A 20,133-nucleotide genomic window follows, 5' to 3' on the forward strand; every position below is an offset into this window, starting at 1 on the left:
ACCAACTCAGTGGAACTCATTTGATCGATTTCAGAAGGAAGAAAGGCTTTGTGGACCCTCCGGGATTTGAACCTGTGACCATGAGGTCGAACACAGGCCCCTACAGAGGACACATTAGTCCACTAAGCCACCTAATCCAGCTGGAGTCTAAAGTGTTAATTTAGGTTGCTGTGAAAATTTTCAGATTTAGAATTACACAGTTTACACCTAAATTCCCTTTTTGTAATGATTTTGAACTTTCTCTGCATGTCCCAAAAAGTTAACTTGTATCCGAACGTTCTTAGATTTAATTTATTCTACAGAATTTCATTAGAAAACCGAACAGAATACTGACATGGACTATTTAAGTCTTGTGTATGTTTTTCCACACTTTTTTGGCTGTTTGTTGCAAAGATAAGTCGTTTTCTTTCTATCCTGCTTAACATATTGATAAGTTTATATGAAGCTTAAAGTTTTTAGAGATTTGATTGTAGTTTATGGTTTTCTTTTTAATTTATGTAAGATATGTTATATAGGATGAAGAAGAAACCGATTTTGCAGGATTTTGGTAGTCTTGTTTTTAAACCTTTTATGGTGTTTTAAGGAAACTTTCAGGGACTTGTTAAAAATACTTCCCTATTGTGTAGCTAAAGACAGGTGGATCACTTTTTTTCTCCCGCCCAATTTAGTCACATGCTCTAAATTGCTGCATCATGCATGTAGGAAGCAGCGAGACCCTTAATCAGGACCTCTTTTCTGTTTTTGGGCCCACTGCCACAATATCTCTCTCCCTCTCTCTCGCTCTCGCTCTCTCTTTCTCTGCCCAAACCCCCATACCAAAGCAAGCACGTCGGAGGTTAAGACCGTTTTCTTATGTTTCCTCATGAGATTTTTGCATCATTTTGGAATTGGCTGATTTATATATTTATCAATGACAACGTGTCAGCTTAATCATGCATTTAGTTATGACGAAGTGTTTGCCCTGAAACACAGACATTAGGTGAATTGATAATGCTTTTGGATGACCTTTGAATTAATTGGTTTGATTTGAATGTTTTGGGGATTTTTGTTTTTTGTGAAAGACTTTTTTAGTTTGCATTTGCAAGAAGTCTTGTGCCAGAAATGGCTCAGGAAGTACAATCTGCTAGTTTATCAACATTTGTGATACACCTGAAGGTTATTAAATGGTATATAGAAGAATTAAAATGTCTGTGAAAAAGGGGCAGTTTTAATGAAGAGGAAAAGTGTTGATCAATAAGATGTAGACTTTTGGAACTTGTCTTGGGACAAATAGGTGGAAATCAAATGGGGACCATGTAAATCAAAAAACTAAGAATATTGAACATAAGAGTAAAGTATGTTGAAAAAAAAGAAGAAGGCTGGATCAAGCTGTAAAGGCAAAACAAGTAAGAAGGGTATCCTTAGCAACACATTTGAGCAAGGTTTCATAGGGGGCACACAGAGAGTATTTGAGAATGTGATAATGCAGATACATTTTGAATGTTATAGAGTATAATGATGATACAGAATTTGATGAATATGTTGATCTCCTAGAAGGAGATGATCTTACAGAAAGTTAGAATTAGGACTTAAACTCCCTAAATATGGGTGTATTGAAAAACCCTCAGTAGGAGGACATATTTCATCCAAAAACACCCACATAGTTCAGGATAGTTGCTTATGGAACATGTGGCTAGATACATTAAAGAAAGGTTGAGGAAACCTCTGGAAAAAGAGGCTTGTGATGTGATGTTATGCAAGCAGAGTGATTTAGACTAGTCACTGAAGAAAAAGGTTGTGCTATCCTGAATTTGGACCCAGAGCCTATTTCTTTCCTTTTTAAATTGGGAAGAGATCTAAGAAAGGGTCTAGAATGATGTTTTAACCAGTGCCATGATACGTTGCTGGATGTTTTAAGTTCTTTGGCACAGATCATGGATGTGGCAAGAGGCCCATTTAAAAGGCTTAGATGTTGATATGTTTAATTTGTGGTTGGATACAAGAAAATGATGGACGGAGCATTGAAACCTTTCAGACACTCACCCCCCCAGTCACAGATCTGGGTTGAATCTATCAACGTTCTTTAGCTCACTTCATGACCCCAGTTCAGACCCAACCAAATGCAAATAAGTCTTGACCCTGTTCCTCGTGGGAACAGTCCAGCCTGAACTGGCTAGCCAGGTCTTCCTTGGACCGCAAACAAGCACCTTGTCGGAGCCATCTCGTAATTTCTTTACAGGGCAATTCTAATGCTGGTCTGTTAGCTAAGGAGAGGAAGGTCATTGTTTTATCAAACAACATAAAACTGAAGTCACACAAGTCCTATGCGGAGACAGTGCAGAGATTTGAGGTGGTGGTGGGGGATTTGTCTTGGGAGGTCGATGTTGAGCCTGGCTGCTGCGTTCTGGATAGTTTGGAGTCTGTTTAGCAGTTTTGTGCTTTAAGCCAGATGAAAATCGAATGAATGTATGAAAACATTCCTAGTTCTGCACAAGGTGTACTGAAAGTCAAAATCAATCCATGATTTCCAAGCACAACGTGTACGTGATGACAACCACTCGTGATATAATAATGCCACCTGTTCAAGTTCCTGGCTTTGTCTTTAGACGAGATGACAAAATAAATGCCTGACCCCACAGACGTCACAGAGAAGGCTCTGCTTGCCCGGCTGTGACACAGAATAGGTCGAGCAGAGTAACTGAAATTTAGATCCCACATTGCTGTGAATTTCTCCAAGTTTTCCTTTCCAGTTTCCAATTACCTCTGTGTCTTGTTTCAAAGTAGAGAACTGCGGGCCCCATGGTGAATGCAGTTGAGCTGGTTTCCAATAATCCTTGTCACTAATGCTTGTTGTGTAAAACTGAAGTAATATTCTTTAGATGAGTGTAATAAGCTTTATTTCACCATAAAAAATACCTAATCGGCGAGAGCTCAACAGCTCAACCTTCTTTCTCCAATCTGTCTCCAGCTGCCCCATTAAATACTTAAACAAGTAACATTCCATAGCACCATGGAAACCAGAGTTAAATAACACCTACCCACACCACCCCTTCACTGGGAGCTTGTCTAAATCACTGAAACAAGCGTTCTAGTCTGTGGGGGTAATAGATGCCTGGAGGCTCAACCATCCTGACACTCTGGATTATGCCTTTTTCTTGTATACTCCCAACTTGATTATACTTTCATAAGCCAATCACGGGGGCACTATTATTGCATCCGAATTTCATTCTATCGCTCTCTCAGACCATGCCCCTGTGGTACTCACATTAGAATGGGCTCCCCCAATGCCTAAGTATCATATCATATCATAGGTGGTTCTTCCCTGGTTCTCTTGTTAGGGATCGTCTCTTCTGAGATGGATTGCACTAGACAATAAGGAACTTCTTTGAAATGAATGACCCTCGACATACCAATCTGTCCAACAGTGGGACACCTTCAATCCATGTGTTAGAGGGAAATGCATTTCGCTGTTATCTACTTTGACTAAATAAGACAGGTTGGTGCTCAAAGTGGAACTACGAGCAGTGGAACTACGAGCAAGCCGCTCCATCAAAAACACTTAAAAGGCAGGTCACTGCACTTAGTGGGAAACTAAACACTATTTTCAATAATAGGGAAGAGTTTAATTTGCTACGCCTTAAACATGGGACATATGATCAGGGAAACAAGGTGCGCTCCTGCTTAGCACAACAACTAAGGGTCACGCACAACAAGGCCTACATCAGTCACATTAATTTACATGTTGGGATGGGTTGATGGCAACTTCAAAGTACACAAATCAACTGGGCCTAATGGCTAAACTGCCCAGTTTTAGAAAGACCTTCAGCTCTGATTTGGTACCCCACCTGATAATCCTGTTCAATCCTATAGCTACTTCCTGAGGGATCACACATTTGATGAGCAAAGCACTGATTTCGGTCCTTCCAAAACCAGGGAAGGACGTGCATTTTTTTGCCTCGTGCAGACCGATTGCGTTATTAAATCTAGATGTCAAACTCTTTGCTAAGATCCTTGCTACTCGGCTGCAAGACATTATGCTGGATCTGATTCACCCGGATCAGTCAGGATTTAATAAAGGGAGATAGATACATGATAATTTGAGGAAGGGTTCCACCTGGTCGAAAAGGAAACTAATAAAACGCATGCCGGCAATCCTACTGGCAGTAGATGCCAAAAAAACCTTCAACAGGGTGGATTGGTCCTTCCTCTTTCACACTCTCCATCTATTACCCAAGGAAGTTGGTGGGCTGCCCCTTCCTGCTTTTCCCTTAAACTATAAGGCGGTGCAACTAAGAGTGATATCTGAATGGTCACTGAGAGAATCAGATAAATAATGGCTCCTTATGGTTTGGGCGATGCTATATATGGGGCATTTTATGGAAGCCGAAGGCAGACCGACCCCTAAATGCATACTTAAGCGTACCTACAAAAACAACCCTTAAATCATGGTATGATGTGAATCGATCGGCTGCATGGGCCACGTTCCCCTTTCCATGAAATTCTATTTACTTTAACCCTGCCTTTCCACCCACACTTACACCTCGGCCCACTTTTCAGGCGATTGTAGTTTCTAGCGAGGAAGATGAAAATGATAAGGAAAGAGATTTACTTATCAAAGGAGCGGGTCACTCAAAAGGAGTTAGCCTGAGTGGTTGGTCTATTATCTTCATCAATTCAGGCAAAATGTTCTGGGCCCCCTGCTTTACAGGGTATCACAATGGTTAAAGACTTCATATTTAAGGAAAGAATTGTGGTATGCAGAAATACTCTACCTGTCCTTAGAGGCCAGAAAGGAGCTAGTATGGGGGTGGACAATTAAGAAGCTTGGAACGGGAGAGTATTTTCGGGAGCATCTCCAAATTTAGTGTTTAAGACAAATGCAAGCAATCTGATCTGAGGTGCTTGGCTGAGCAATCAGGAAGCAGGAGGAAGATGGTCAAAAGAAGAACACAGTTTCTATACAATTTGTTTTGAGAAGTTGTCAGAAATTAATGTCTTGAAGAGTTTCTAGATGTGTTGATGAACAGCGTTTTCTTGATTAATACAAGCAACAAGTCTGCAATTACTTTTATGAATCATTTAGGTGGAAGTACATTGAAATGAATGGTCGCACTTGGCAAAGCAATGTTGGTATTTTTATATGGAACACAGAATTTGTTTAAAGGCAGAAAATCTACCAGGAACAGAGAATCTGAGTGCGATTGGAACCCAAGGATTTTAGCGATTGGAGAGTGATGAAAGGAATCCGGCTTAAAAGGTCACCCAAACACGATATATTTCTTGGGACGTAAATATGTTTTTTTCGTCTTTTTTTGTTCATGCCCAGCTAATGGTTACCTACATTTGAAACAACTTAGTCAGAAGTTGGAGACTTTGCTTAATTTCTTTCAGAAGAGCATTTGAAGTCAAAGCTCTTGAGATTTGCCATAAATACTACATGCCTTTAGGAATATGTAAGAGAACAAAAAACTGTGTCTGATAGTGTTTTATCCTAGTTTTTAGAAGTGCATGAAATTATATGCTTTTGATTACATGTGAGTTTAAGAAAGTGGGATGCTTAAGTTCAGAGCTGGTTGTGTATATCAATTACTGATCTTGTATGTGAAACCTTAGAAAGCAGTCTCTACAGCTACCAAAGCAAGTTGGGTGAAATCAGTGATAAGAGTCTAGTGTGGATTTATCTAGATCAAGAGTACAGTCGTCCAGAGGTTCTATGGCAAGTAAGTTTTTTCAGTCAGGAGGAAATTGCGATTCTCCTAATAACATGACCAGAGAATCTGGATTTCATTAAAGACTTGGAGGCTAACATTATGCATTAATCTTTTACTGCAGTCCCAAGCAGCCGCACTTACATCATAAGCAAAACAGTTCTAGAATGCAGTGACAGCAACTAATTAAAATCATGAGCAACAACAGAGCTGCCTCTTTTAAATGGAACGAAGCAACAAAAGTTCATAAGGTTGAGATGCAACTTGGTCTTGAGAGCGAAGAAAATACGGAATTCGGAGGAAGGAAACAGAGAGAGGAGGATTAGAGGAGATGAGGACAATCCATTAGGTTGAGTTACCTGAAAAGAAGAATGAAAAAGTTAAAAAGGTTCAAACCTTAAGCAATAAAGGCATAAAAAATGCATACAGTAAACAGTAAAGGAACAAGTGCAAATGATCAACAACATATAGATAGATACGTCCAAGGGAGGGACGGGTGGGATAATATTAGCCTCTGTGTCTTTAATGAAATCCAGATTCTCTGGTCATGTTAATAGGAGAATCGCAATTTCATTACAAGACAGGAGGCTATATTATGCATGTTGGTAGCCTTGAAGGACAACATCGGACATATGTTCAATAGGTTTACAATAATGACGAGCAAAAGTGGAAGCATTGGACCAATCAGCCGCTCTAAGGATATCATATAACTTGCCACCAGACCAGAAGGATTTACTAGCCATAGCACCTCTGAGAGAGTGAGCTTGGAATTTAGAAAGGTCAATACCAGTGAGGTTCATAGCTAATTTGACCCATCTAGCAATTGAACAAGAAGAGACTGGTGCAAATGGTTTAACAAATGAAATAAGAAGTTGATTAGCATCCTGAGGGCGAAGGCCTCTCATTCTGGAATCATATTCTTTCATACAATCGACAACACAAAGTTTTTTGCAGTAATCAAAACCAGGGTAAAAGATAGAATCTGACATCGTTTTAGTTCTAAGGATTTCAAACTTAACACCATACATGTCATAACATCTAATAGAAATATCAATTGATTTAACATCAGATACCCTACGACAAGAGATTAAACATGAGAGAGTAGCAAGTTTAATAGAAAGATATTTCCTATTAAGAAAGGCATTATCAGGCCATGAAGAAAAAAGGTCTAGGATAAGTCTAACATCTCACAAGGATTGATATTTGGGTCTAGGAGGTCTTCTTAGTCTAATACTTTTCAGAACTCTACAAATTATAACATTCTTACCATCTTACCGTTGACGCAAGAATGTCCAGCAGAGATCGCTGATCTGTAACAATTAATGGATCTATAGGAGAGACCATTGTCGAATAATTCGACAAGGAAATTAGCAATGCTGATGATAGGAGCCTCCACAGGATCCAGGTTCCTCTCCATGCACCAACAAAACCATTTTTTCCAAATGCTATTGTACCTGTAATGTGTAAGTGTGAGCGCAAAATCCGTTGCGCTCGCGGATTTTCGGTAAATCCGCAATCCGCGAACGCTCGCGAATTTACCGAAAATCCGCAAATTCACACGCAGCGGATTTTTTTTTCTTGGTGATACAATTTTGCGGCGCGCGGCGTTTACTTACCATCATTCAGCGTTTGCCGAGTTGTTTTTCTCGATATTTTGCGAGTGCTGCGCCATTTTGGATCTTGCTGCGGGAATTTGGCGAGCGCGATTTCGTCATCGCGGCTTGCCAACTTGCACAGCGAGAGTTTGTCAACGCGAGTACGCTGTGATTACGTATCGCGGGTCTTCGCATTTGCGAGCTTGTAGATGCGGCGAGCAGCAACAATCTCGCACTCTCAAAAATACAAAATTTGCAATTCTGCACAAGAAATCCACCAGCAAGCAGCATAAACCTTCTTGAAATGATGATTGCGAGGAGTCCATTTTGGGGAGGGGGGGGAGGAAGGAAGTGCCCCACAGTCTTCAACTTCCTGTTCCTGTCCAGCAGGCTCCTCCCAGTGCTTTGTCCATCTCCTGGTCACTTTTCATTTGGATCTGGAGCTGGAAGGATTACTTTTTGTGGATGCTGCTGGATATTTGGATTTGAGGCCTTTTTGACTTTCTTTGGATCACTTTTGGATTAGAAATTTCACAAGTAAGTTTGTTTGGGGCATTACAGTTGCTGCAACTACAATTTTGGAATTTTCGATTTTTGGGCTGTTTTGGGGCCTTTTGCCCAGGGGTACTCAGTGGTGGGTGCACTGAGGCTTTCTGTGGGGTGTTTTGAATTTAAACCTCATGGAGGGGCTGGATGGCTTGGGATTGTGCTGATGTTTCTGTGATTTTCGTTTTTTTGGCCTGTTGTGGCCTTTTCACCAGGGGTAGTGAGTGTTGCATGGGCCTAGTCTTTCTGTGGGTTGTCTTGAATTTAAACATCATGGAGGGGCTGGATGGCTTGGGATTGTGCTGATTTTTCTGTGATTTTTGTTTTTTTGGGGTGTTCATGGGGACAGGCCATGTGGGTGGGGGCCATTTTGAGTGCTGCTACAGGCCCTGGCCATGTCCTGGGAGGGAGGGGGCCATTTTGAATACAGGCAGTGTTGTTAGGCCTGCAACCATTTTGCCTAGTTTTCAACCTTTATGCCCAGGGGTAGTGAGTGTTGCATGTACCTAGTCTTTCTGTGGGGTGTCTTGAATTTAAACATCATGGAGAGGCTGGATGGCTTGGGACTGTGCTGATTTTTATGTGATTTTCGTTTTTTTGGGGTGTTCATGGGGACAGGCCATGTGGGTGGGGGCCATTTTGAGTGCTGCTACAGGCCCTGGCCATGTGCTGGGAGGGAGGGGGCCATTTTGAATACAGGCAGTGTTGTTAGGCCTGCATCCATTTTGCCTAGTTTTCAACCTTTATGCCCAGGGGTAGTGAGTGTTGCATGTACCTAGTCTTTCTGTGGGGTGTCTTGAATTTAAACATCATGGAGGGGCTGGATGGCTTGGGATTGTGCTGATTTTTCTGTGATTTTCGTTTTTTTGGGGTGTTCATGGGGACAGGCCATGTGGGTGGGGGCCATTTTGAGTGCTGCTACAGGCCCTGGCCATGTGCTGGGAGGGAGGGGGCCATTTTGAATGCAGGCAGTGTTGTTAGGCCTGCAACCATTTTGCCTAGTTTTCAACCTTTATGCCCAGGGGTAGTGAGTGTTGCATGGGCCTAGTCTTTCTGTGGGTTGTCTTGAATTTTAACATCATGGAGGGGCTGGATGGCTTGGGATTGTGCTGATTGTTCTGTGATTTTCGTTTTTTGTGGTGTTCATGGGGACAGGCCATGTTGGTGGGGGCCATTTTGAGTGCGGCTACAGGCCCTGGCCATGTGCTGGGAGGGAGGGGCCCATTTTGAATACAGGCAGTGTTGTTAGGCCTGCAACCATTTTGCCTAGTTTTCAACCTTTATGCCCAGGGGTAGTGAGTGTTGCATGTACCTAGTCTTTCTGTGGGGTGTCTTGAATTTAAACATCATGAAGGGGCTGGATGGCTTGGGATTGTGCTGATTTTTCTGTGATTTACGTTTTTTTGGGGTGTTCATGGGGACAGGCCATGTGGGTGGGGGCCACTTTGAGTGCTCCTACAGGCCCTGGCCATGTGCTGGGAGGGAGGGGGCCATTTTGAATGCAGGCAGTGTTGTTAGGCCTGCAACCATTTTGCCTAGTTTTCAACCTTTATGCCCAGGGGTAGTGAGTGTTGCATGGGCCTAGTCTTTCTGTGGGTTGTCTTGAATTTAAACATCATGGAGGGCATGGAATTGTGCTGATTATTCTGTTTTTTCCGATTTTTTTGGGGTGTATAACTGAACTGATGTTCCTCTGTCTTCCATTGCTTTTAGGTGCACAAGACTCAAGAGAACCACCAGTGCCAGGAAGAAGTCCTGCAGCGGTGTGTGTGTGCAGCATAACGTCACGCGACGTCACGTCTGGCCACAGACAACTCTGCAACTCGTGCAACTGCGGCCTGCTGTTCTGACCTGCTCTGAAGAAGATGGCCCTAAAAAAGTTCTCCGTAGCTCCTCTAGCAAGAAAGTTGCCAGTAAGGAGCAGAAGAAGCAAGTTACCAAGGAGGCTGGTGTGCCGGCCGCCGCGTTTTTTGGGAGTAAAAAAAAAGTACGCCTGCAGCAACAGCGGGATCTGCTGGGGACCAAGCTGGGAGCAGCACCCCCGCTCCATTGGGCTCAGTGCCTCCACCACCACCACCACGCCAACTTAAGTCCAAGCCCTTGAGTGCTGCAAAGGCAGTCAGTGTACTTCTTCAATCACCATCGACCAGTGATGTTGGCTCATCGCAAGAAAGTAGCAGCAATGTCCCTGAATCAACACAGGTTGTTGTAACTCATCTGACAAGTGTTGAACAACCACAGCCGCAACAACAACCACATGTGCAAGTAGTAGTACAAGCCCAAGTACATGTGGAAGGAGAGGCAGCGCAAGGAGATGCGCAAGCAGAGGTGCATGGAGGGTCACAAGTGCCCACAATAGTTGTTCCTCCCGAAGTAGGGGCACATCAGGAAATCGACAATCAAGCCGAGGTATCATTTGAGGAAGCCACTCCTCCTGATGATCATTCATTGTCTTCCACATCCCTAGCAAGGAAAAGATCAAGGTTGGTGTCTACATCTTCTTCAAGCCCACCTCCTTCTGATGATCCGGATCCCAATTGGGAACCAGCACCACTGCCGTCTGAGAGTGAGGCACACCATGATCTGACAAAGGTACCTAGGCGTAAAAGGAAGGTCGTCGAAAAACTCATAGTTATGGAGTGTGATGAGGCTCAACAAGAAGTGGCGGATACTCCTGCTGATGAAGACTCTCACGACGACGACGCAGTCATCCTAAAGGTCACTGCAGCCCCAGCGGGCATGCAGCAAAAAGACATTTTGACCCTAGCCCGAGAAGCTGCTGAGCGTGATGATGTTGTCGACGAGGAGGCAATGGAAGAAACACCACAATCATTGGAGTTAACTAGTACACCAACACCTACCGCTTCCATATTTCTTAGTCGCCAGAAGGGACCTCCATCCACCTCGACCTCAATTAGTGGTGGTGAAAGTGCACAACGTACTAAAGTTCGGCAATCCACATCCTCCACTTCATCTGGCATTAGCAGCAGGACCACCACCACCAGTATCGCCGCCTCCTCCGGCCCCCAAAGACATTTCAAGTCCGCAGTTTGGGACTTCTTTAGTGTTTGCCCAAAAAAGGAAAACTTTGCCATTTGTAGCATTTGTAATTTGGCAGTTAGTCGTGGTAAGTTTAGTTCCTACTATGGTACCGGAGGTCATCTTGAAAGAAAGCACGCTGTCAAATGGTTTGCACACCTACAGGCGATCAAGGAAGCCCGAATTGCACGTAATGCGGTTTCATCTGATGATGACGAGGAGGAAGAAGACGTGTCAAACACTTCACTTACAACCAGTACCCCTGTCAGCAGCACACCCCATGTGAGGCACACTAAGAGTGTGGGAGAGAGTAAGACACCAATGCAAAAAAGTTCATCAGCGAGCGTAACTGGGTCGAAGATATCATCATCATCATTCCGTAAAAGCTTGGTCCAGGGCAACATTAAAAAGATGCTGTTTACAGAAGCGCAATATGAACGCAACCACCCACTGACGCGTCTGTATAACACTAAGCTGGCTAAAATGCTAGCTCTGGACCTTCTCCCTTTTTCTTTTGTAGAAGGTGTTGGTTTTCTAGAATTAGTGGCAGCGCTCTGCCCTAAATGGAAGGTTCCTAGCCGGTTCTATTTTGCCTGAGTTGCGGTTCCAGCACTACATGAAGATGTGCTGGAGGTGATTGGGGCAGCTTTGCAGAAGAGTGCTGTTCACACTATACATCTAACAACAGACATGTGGACCAGTGGCGCAGGCGCTGATTACATGTGCATCACTGCACACTGGGTCTCTTTTTCAGGGGTTAAAGCAAAGCTAAACGCAGGTGCTGACCCGGACCAAGTTTTTAAAGCTGCTCGGAAACATGCAACACTAGCCATGTTTGGTTTGGAGAAACGTCACACAGCACAAAACATTTTGGATGAGTTTAACACAAAGGTCCTTGACTGGCTGTCCCCCAAAAAAGGCCAGATTGGTTATGTTTCCACGGATAATGGCTCCAATGTAGTTAAGGCCATGGAGCTGGGTCAGTATTTCAGAGTGCCGTGTTTGGCGCACTGTATAAACCTGGTTGTCAAAAAATTCTTGAGTGAGAAAGACAGTCCAGCGTACGAGGTAGTGGACACCTGCCGAAAAATGTGCAACCATTTCAGCCATTCTTTTAAGGCCCGGAAGCATCTGAGGAGCCTGCTACATGAAAGTCGAATGCCAGTGAAAGCACTCATCCAGGAGGTGGCAACACGTTGGAACTCAACCTTCTACATGCTTGAGCGTCTGTATGAGCAGTATACGGTACTCGATCACTATTTCTTAAAACAGGGTACATCTCAGAAGGACCTGAGGATGGGTGCGGCGCAATGGGACATAGTTAAAAGCCTGACACGCATGCTTCGTCCTTTTGAGGTTTTCACACGTGCAGTCAGCAAGGAGGACTGTAATTTGGGAAATGCTATCCCATTGTTGTACATGCTGGAGCACCAACTGAAGGAGGTGTCTCCTGTGTTTCAAAAAGATGAAAAAAACTAAGACCCTTTTGTTATGGCGGAGAAATTATTAGAGCGCCTACAAGGTGATGAACGTCTTCAAATGATCCCCTCACACCAGCATTACATTTGTGCTACTATTCTGGATCCACGCTACAAAAAGGCGCTGGCAGGCCGAGCATTCTTTCCTTTTGCTGATGAAGATGTTACAAAGTACAAACGTTGGCTAGCCATGTCAGCCAAGAGGTTTGAAAGAGAACGGCAGAAAATTGATGGAAAAGGCAGTACATCAGCATCAGCATCAGTAGGCCACCCCCAGTCAAGACAATCCATTTCTGCACCTTTGGCTGTGGCACAAGTGACCTCTCAGCCGTTAAAGACACCAGCAACCGGATCATCTGCACCAGACACAACAGTAACATTGGATGCTGAAGAGGATTGGCTAAATCGGCTTGGGTTTTGGTTCTCAAAAGGTCACAGCAAAAGCTAAGCAAAGTGGAGGAACCTTGGAGGACCTTGAGTCGATGGTGCAGGACTATCTGAATGACTCAACAGAGGTCTATGTTGATGCTGAACCATTGGCGTATTGGCATGGGAAAAAAGAATTGTGGCCACAGCGCTCCAACCTGGCTTTAAACTACTTGTCTTGCCCACTCGCAAGCGTGTCTTCTGAACGTGTTTTCAGTGCTGCTGGTGGCATTGTAACTCCCAAACGGAGCCGCCTCTCGCCCAAAAATGTGGAGAGGTTAACAATGATCAAGATGAATCAGCACCTCATAACACCAGATTTCAAAGTACGTGAAAGCACGCCACATGAAGACGAGGAGGACAGCAACGTAGATGAGGGAATTTGTTCTCTGTTCGGTGACACTGACCTCACCCTGCCTGAATTCGCAGAGTTTGATGACAAACTCTTATTCTTATTCCCTGACACCGAGCCCTGAAAATAAGACCATGAATCAATAACTTTCTTTTTCGTCCTTATTCACTTTTATTCCTGTCTGTCTGTCTTTCTTTGTTGTGCACAGTTAATTTAATTCAAACTTTAATCACCTAATCACAAAAACAAGCCCATCAGCAGAACTGTCTTCACTTGTTTGCTTATTGATTTGAAGGTGCCGCAGTCTGCATTCCTCAGGTTCACAAGTTCAGAAGAACATGCTCCTCTATCCTCCTCCTCCAGACTCCTATTTCCATCAAAGCAGAGGGCTGGATTAAGCCCAATGAATAAAGACTCAGCACTTGTGGGGGTGTTCTACTTCTTTGCGGGTGAGTTGACGGCTCTGGGGCCATTGCTGGGAAGCTCCAATACCGGATAAAAGTGGTTTGGACCAAATCGGAGGCGGAATTTTTTTTGTGTTTTTGCTGACTTGCTTGCCCTTGAGGTGCTCTTTGGGGGGGGGGGGTTCTGGGTGTTTGTGGGTGAGTTTTGGGGTCTGGGAGCACTGCTGGGACAGTCTAATCTTGATTGCATTTGCTTTTCAGGAAATCCGTGGTGGAAAACTGGAGTTATGGCCCAGCTGCACAGCGCGTTTGGACCGAAGGCCGAGAAATATTGTAAGTATGAGATTTTGCTTTTGGGCTGTTTGGGGGTGTTGTGCTTTTTGGCGGGTGGATTGGCGGGTCTTGGGGCATTCCTGGGAAGGTCTAATACCGGATAGAAGTGGTTCGGACAAAATCCACGCTGATTTTTTGTTGTTGCTATTTCTGACATTTTGCTCAATGTAGCGTTTTCGGGGGCCTGTTTGGGGGGCTTCCTGGTGTTTGTGGGTGGGTTTCGGGGTCTGGGAGCACTGCTGGCTATGGATACTTTAGTTTGCAAGAGGTTTGAAGCAAATCCATGGTGGCAGAGGGGAGTTAGGGCCTAGCTGCAGAGAGCGCGCGGAGTGATTTGGGAAATTGGCAAAAAAATGACTAAGTCCCCATTTTTGTACTTTTGCTCTTTGGCTGTTTGGGGGTCTTCTACTCGTTTTCTCCTGGGTTGACGGCTCTGGGGCCATTGCTGGGAAGCTCTAATACCGGATAAAAGTGGTTTGGACCAAATAGGAGGCGGAATTTTTTTTGTGTTTTTGCTGACTTGCTTGCCTTTGAGGTGCTCTTTGGGGGGGTTCCGGATGTTTGTGGGTGAGTTTTGGGGTCTGGGAGCACTGCTGGGACAGTCTAATCTTGATTGCATTTGCTTTTCAGGAAATCTGTGGTGGAAAACTGGAGTTATGGCCTAGCTACACAGCGCGTTTGGACCGAAGGCCGAGAAATATTGTAAGTATGAGATTTTGCTTTTGGGCTGTTTGGGGGTGTTGTGCTTTTTGGCGGGTGGGTTGGCGGGTCTTGGGGCATTCCTGGGAAGGTCTAATACCGGATAGAAGTGGTTGGGACAAAATCCATAAGGAAAAGCCTTTTGGCACTTTTTGTAACTTAGGGTTCGTTAGGGTTAGCCCTAACAGCAGGATTGCATGTGTTTTGAGGTGTTCTAGATTTTTGCAACTGAGTTCTGGGGTCTTAAAGCACTTGTGAGAATTTGAAATTTTGGTTGCAAGTCATTTGAAGAAAATCCATGGTGGGAAAGGGGGGATTTGGCATAGTTAAAGAAAGCCTCTGCCACTATTCTTAACTTAGGGCTCGTTAGGGTTAGCAGTATTTCTATTGCATGTGTTTGGGTGGGGGGGTTTTCGAGTCTTGGAGCGATGCTGGCTATGGATACTTTTGCTTGCTTGCAAGTGCTTTGAATACAATCCACGGTGGGAAAGGGGGTTTTTGGGCCTACTTTTACTTTCGAAGTACGTTTTGTCACCAGTTTTCTGCTAGGCCTCGTTTTTTGAGATCTGATTGGGGTCTTCTACATTTTTGCAACTGGCTTTAGTAAGGGTCTGGGTGGAAGCACTGCTGGGAAGGTCTAATTTTGTTCTAAAACACAGTTTACAGTACACCTATCTTGAGGGGAAAGATCCGCTAAATTAATTTGCCCATACTTATTTATTCTTGAAAAGGTGACTCAGACAGAGTACGCACTTTCAAAAATGTTGTACTGTCTATTAGGAAAATCAAAGTGTGACTTTTTGCACTACACAGCGTACATACCTTATATTTATTTATCAGTGCTGTTTTTCGTTCAATAATTACAGGCCGGGTTTCAGTCTGCAATGGGGAAAAAAGGATGGAGTCAGGCTTCACATTAGCGAGCCGCAATTCAGCATCCGCCAGGCAGGCAGTGGACAGGGTGTCTTCTGGTCACCAACATTGATGGACGAAGCGTCAGCTGGAATGGAGGAGTGCCGCTAATAAGAGGAATTGTTTGCTGCATGAAACTTACTTACCAAATTCAACAGGACAACTACAACAATACAGATACAGTATCCATTCTTTTATTCAATGAGTGTGTGTGACTGCATTTCTTGGATCTCTCTCTGCTTCTAAATTGATCCCTACAGCCATTCTATAGGTTTTACTTCGGCTATTTTTTAAACCTAATTTAATGTAGCCCTGTACTGGCGCATTCTGTCATTCACGGTTGTCGAAAGTACTACTTACCTTTCTGTAACAATGCATTCAGTAGTGCATGCACTTCCTTTATGTCACGTAAAAGATTTATGGTTAGCTTTGTACCCAAAAATTTCTTTATGTTCAATTATTGTTTGTCCATGCTGTGCTTTTTTTTTTCTCTCAACAAAACCTACCCAAAAAGAAACCCCCATGCCTATCCATTTTACAAACCCTAACCCTCTTCCCCCGGGTTGTGTGGTTTTGCTTGATGTGTGACTAAATGACATCAATAATTCCACACACTTGCTGGGGAGGATAAGGTCATAGCAACAGGCTGGTGAAGGAATCCGAGGATATATTCTAGACTTACTCAGCTTCAGTACTATTTCTTGTAGTAGTAGCCAATGTCAAAGAAATCCTACACAAGTACAAGTTATACTATCAATACTTTACCATTTGGTAGGCTACATTGTGGCACTGTTTTAGTCTAGTGTACTGTCACCTGCTATATTCTCTATCGTACCGTTGTAATGCTACAGTAAGGACAAACCAGGTTTCATTTTCTTTTTTTCCATAGCCATGCAACTGCCACTGTGTCACACCACTAGTACCACCGCAATGAGGAGGAAATTTCAGCCGCCCTGGATTGCAACCTTAATCGCCATTTCCCGTGGAGCCAGCCCTGGGCCTAGCCCTACTTTCAAACAGAAATTACAGGTAAGATAAGCGTTTAGTTGGAGGTAGTATAATGGAGTATTAGGAGAGACGAGAGATTGACGGTAGTACTACTAAAGTCCTAGGACTATTCAGGAAAACAAACTTCCGTGAAACCCCCACCCACCAGACTCAAAAGCAGTAAAAAACAGGTATGGTCAGATAAAGTTTCAAAAAGTATATTTTTATTGCTCTAACAAAATAATCTCCCGCAAGACCCTCCCTAACCCCAACGATTGTCCTTCAAAAGTCCCCAAAAAACCCAACTCCCAATTCCCACCCCCCAAAAGTCTCTAAATAAGGGGCAAGGGACACTATGGGAGGGTGCTGTTGACTTTAGCAGCCAGGGCATCATGCTCCTTGCGGAGGGTGGCATGTTCGAAGCGGAGGCCCTCCACCAAGTTCTTATAGTTCAGGACCTCCTGCTCCAGGTAGGACAGTCTGAGGGATAAGCGGCGCCGGCGTGCCTTGCAAATCCTGTGGGGGGCAGCTGCTGTCTTTTCTGCTTGGCGGTGGCGTTTGGCTTTGGTAGCCCGGCTCCGTACCGCTGGAGCACTGCGCTGGCTGGCAGCCCGCACGGAGGAGGATGCAGCTCTCCCAGTGGACGTTGTTGTAGTACCAGACTGCGTCTCCTCCTCCTCCAGGGCCACCAGCCACCGATATTCAGCGACAGTGGCATCCAGCCTCCGTTGCCGGGCCATTCGAGCCAGCTCCTTCCTCCTTGATGGTCTCTTGGATTTGGAAGGAGCAACTATATGAAGAAAGAAAGACATAGTCTGTAACCAATGCTCCTTAAGATTAACACAAAATGATTGAGCAGAAAGTTGTCACAGTACAAGTAGCAAATTGAAAGCACAGTACATAACTATTGAGGACAGTATCTATGTAACCTCCGACTTCTTCATCCTTGCTCTAACATTAGTGGGAGTTTAAGGAACAAATTCTAAGTAACACTTAGTTCATCCAGTGACCGTCTACTCTCTCTAGATACACATATCCTATCTAATTTATTTATTTATTTTTAGCATTTATTAAGCGCAAACAATTGCCCGCAGGCGTCTCGGCGCTGTACTTTTGTTACTCTCCTGAATGATCCTATGAATTTTTCAGAGGTCAAATAACCATGTCTTCAGTTTCTTCCTAAAGGACATGAGATTTGGGCTGGATCTTATGGTTTGCGGGAGTGTATTCCATAGTTTTGGGGCGACAACTAGGAAACGTCTGTCTCCCCAGTTGACCAGCCTAGTCCGTGGCACTACCAGGTCATTCTGTCTTGCTGATCGTAGCGTTCGAGTGGGAATGTATGGGACAAGATGGTCGCACAAAAATTGAGGCGCTTGATGGTGTAGTGACTTGTAGACGATGCACAGTGTTTTGAATTTAATTCTATTCCTAACAGGAAGCCAATGGAGACTCCTTAAGGTCTCAGCTATTGGCTTGAATTTAGGGATGTTAAGGAGAAGTCTGGCTGCTGCATTTTGGATTGTCTGCATTTTCTTGATAATCCTGACTTGAGCATTAGCGAACAAGCCATTGCAGTAATCCAATGCTGATAGGACCAGAGCGCTGACCAATGTCTTGCCCACATTTTTGGGAAGAAAAGGAAGAATCTTCCTGACCAGTTGTAACTTATAGAAGGCAGTGGAGGCCGTCTGATTGGCATGAGCCATGAAATTTAGATTGTCATCAAAGATGACACCCAAATTTCTCACTTTCGTGACTGGTTTGTGTACAGCTCCAAAGGAAGATGGCCATCAAGTTGGGGACCAGCTAGGGCTGGGATGGCCAAAAGTGACCACCTCGGTTTTATCGGAATTTAATTTCAGACAGTTTGCTGACATCCATTTTCCAATGGCCAGCATACCTGTTTTGAAACTTTCCGCCACTGTTTCCCCATCATTTCTAACAGCCAGTATCAGCTGTGTATCATCTGCATATGAGGTAAGGTTCATCCCATGCGCTTTGATGGTTTTTGCGAGGTCCGACACATATATATTAAATAGTGTCGGACTATTGGATGAACCTTGAGGTACCCCACATGGCAGTGATAACTCAGCAGATTCAAACTGGCCCAGTATAACTGCCTGGGATCTCTCTGCCAGAAAAGACGCCAATAGATCTTTTGCTAGGCCTTGCACGCCCATCTTTTCGACACGGTTGACTAAGATCTTATGGTCAACCGTGTCGGAAGCAGCCGATAAATCTAGAAGCACCAATAGTGCTGTGCCACCTTGGTCTCTGATTAATCGGATATCATCCGCCGCTTTAATGAGCGCTGTTTCCGTTCCATGAAACTTGCGGAATCCAAATTGTGTTTCGTCGAGCAGATGATATTGCTCGATGAATTCCGCAAGTTGGGTGTTCATGGCTTTCTCAACTATCTTGGCAAGAAAGGGTAAGTTCGCTATGGGCCTGTAATTTTTCAGTACAGCTTTATCTAAGCCGGGTTTTTTCAGGAGGGGTTTAAGTAAGGTCTTTTTTAACTGGTTAGGGAAGATGCCTGTGCGAAACATTAGATTGCTTATTTGGGTGATAACTGGAATGACGGTGTCCATTAGTGAACAAAGGGTATTCAGAGGACAGGGATCCAGAGCTGATCCAGATTTAATAGTTTTAATAATGTCCTGGATTTGATCTTCAGTAACCTCTGCAAAGCAAGAAAAATTATTGCTTGAAGATGGTATATTTATTTTTTCAATGCATTGGTTATCACCTAGGTTGAATGCTGAAAAAATGTCATTCACCTTGGTGAAAAAGAAGGATGCCAGTGAATCACAGAAATTTTGTGAGCAAGGGGGGGGTTAAGGTCTGGGACACATCCCGCAAGATGTTTGGTTATTTCAAAGAGCTTTTTATTCGAGTTTTTAGCGCTTTCGATTTGCTCAGTGTAGTACTTTTTTTTTGTCTCTGTGATCAAAAGTTTATATTGCGTTAACAATTCCTTATACACTATATATATATATATATATATATATATATATATATATATATATATATATATATATATATATATATATATATATATATATATATATATATATATATATATATATCTAAGAGTCAGATAGTACAATGAATGATCCAGGCATCCATCCATTCAAAGTATATGCACACATACAGTTTCTGTTTCAGCCACCCAGGCTGTTCTCCTTCCACCCATCCTTGCTTCATCATTCACCCAGCCATGCACCATACCATATTCTTTCCTTCCCAGCCACCTCGGGGACCAAGCAAACACATATCATTCTTCTTTGCCAGTCATCATTACATTTCTCGTCCTTCCACACTTACTTACACCCTTCTTTCGCTTTTCGTTCATCCCATCCATCAAGTTCATCTCAGATCGGATTGGGATTCTTCTCGCCAAAAACTTCACAGCTAAGTCGAAGTACATTTAGAGGAGGCTACTACCAGGTTTATTTATAATACACCCGTGCAGAAAGCACACTCTGCAGTCTTCAATCTCAATGAGTAAGGAATATATAGCTTACCTCTGCCCGCCACCACCGTGTCATCCCCCACAGAATTGTCCGGCACTTCCACCGCCTCCTCCGCAGAGTTGTCCTCCTCGTCCAATGCCACCACCACCTCCGCGTTGGCCCCGCCTCCAGATGTTCCACCTACAAAGTACATTTA

General features: G+C 43.9%; 1 protein-coding gene across 4 annotated transcripts in view; it reads left to right on the forward strand.

The window, feature by feature from the left end:
• Positions 1-20,133, forward strand: part of CHPT1 (choline phosphotransferase 1) — a 492,288-nt gene that overhangs the window by 192,409 nt on the left and 279,746 nt on the right. The gene's annotated exons all lie outside the window — the stretch shown is intronic.

The sequence above is a fragment of the Lissotriton vulgaris genome, chromosome 1_1, assembly GCF_964263255.1.
Source record: "Lissotriton vulgaris chromosome 1_1, aLisVul1.2, whole genome shotgun sequence".
Classification (NCBI taxonomy): Eukaryota; Metazoa; Chordata; class Amphibia; order Caudata; family Salamandridae; genus Lissotriton; species Lissotriton vulgaris.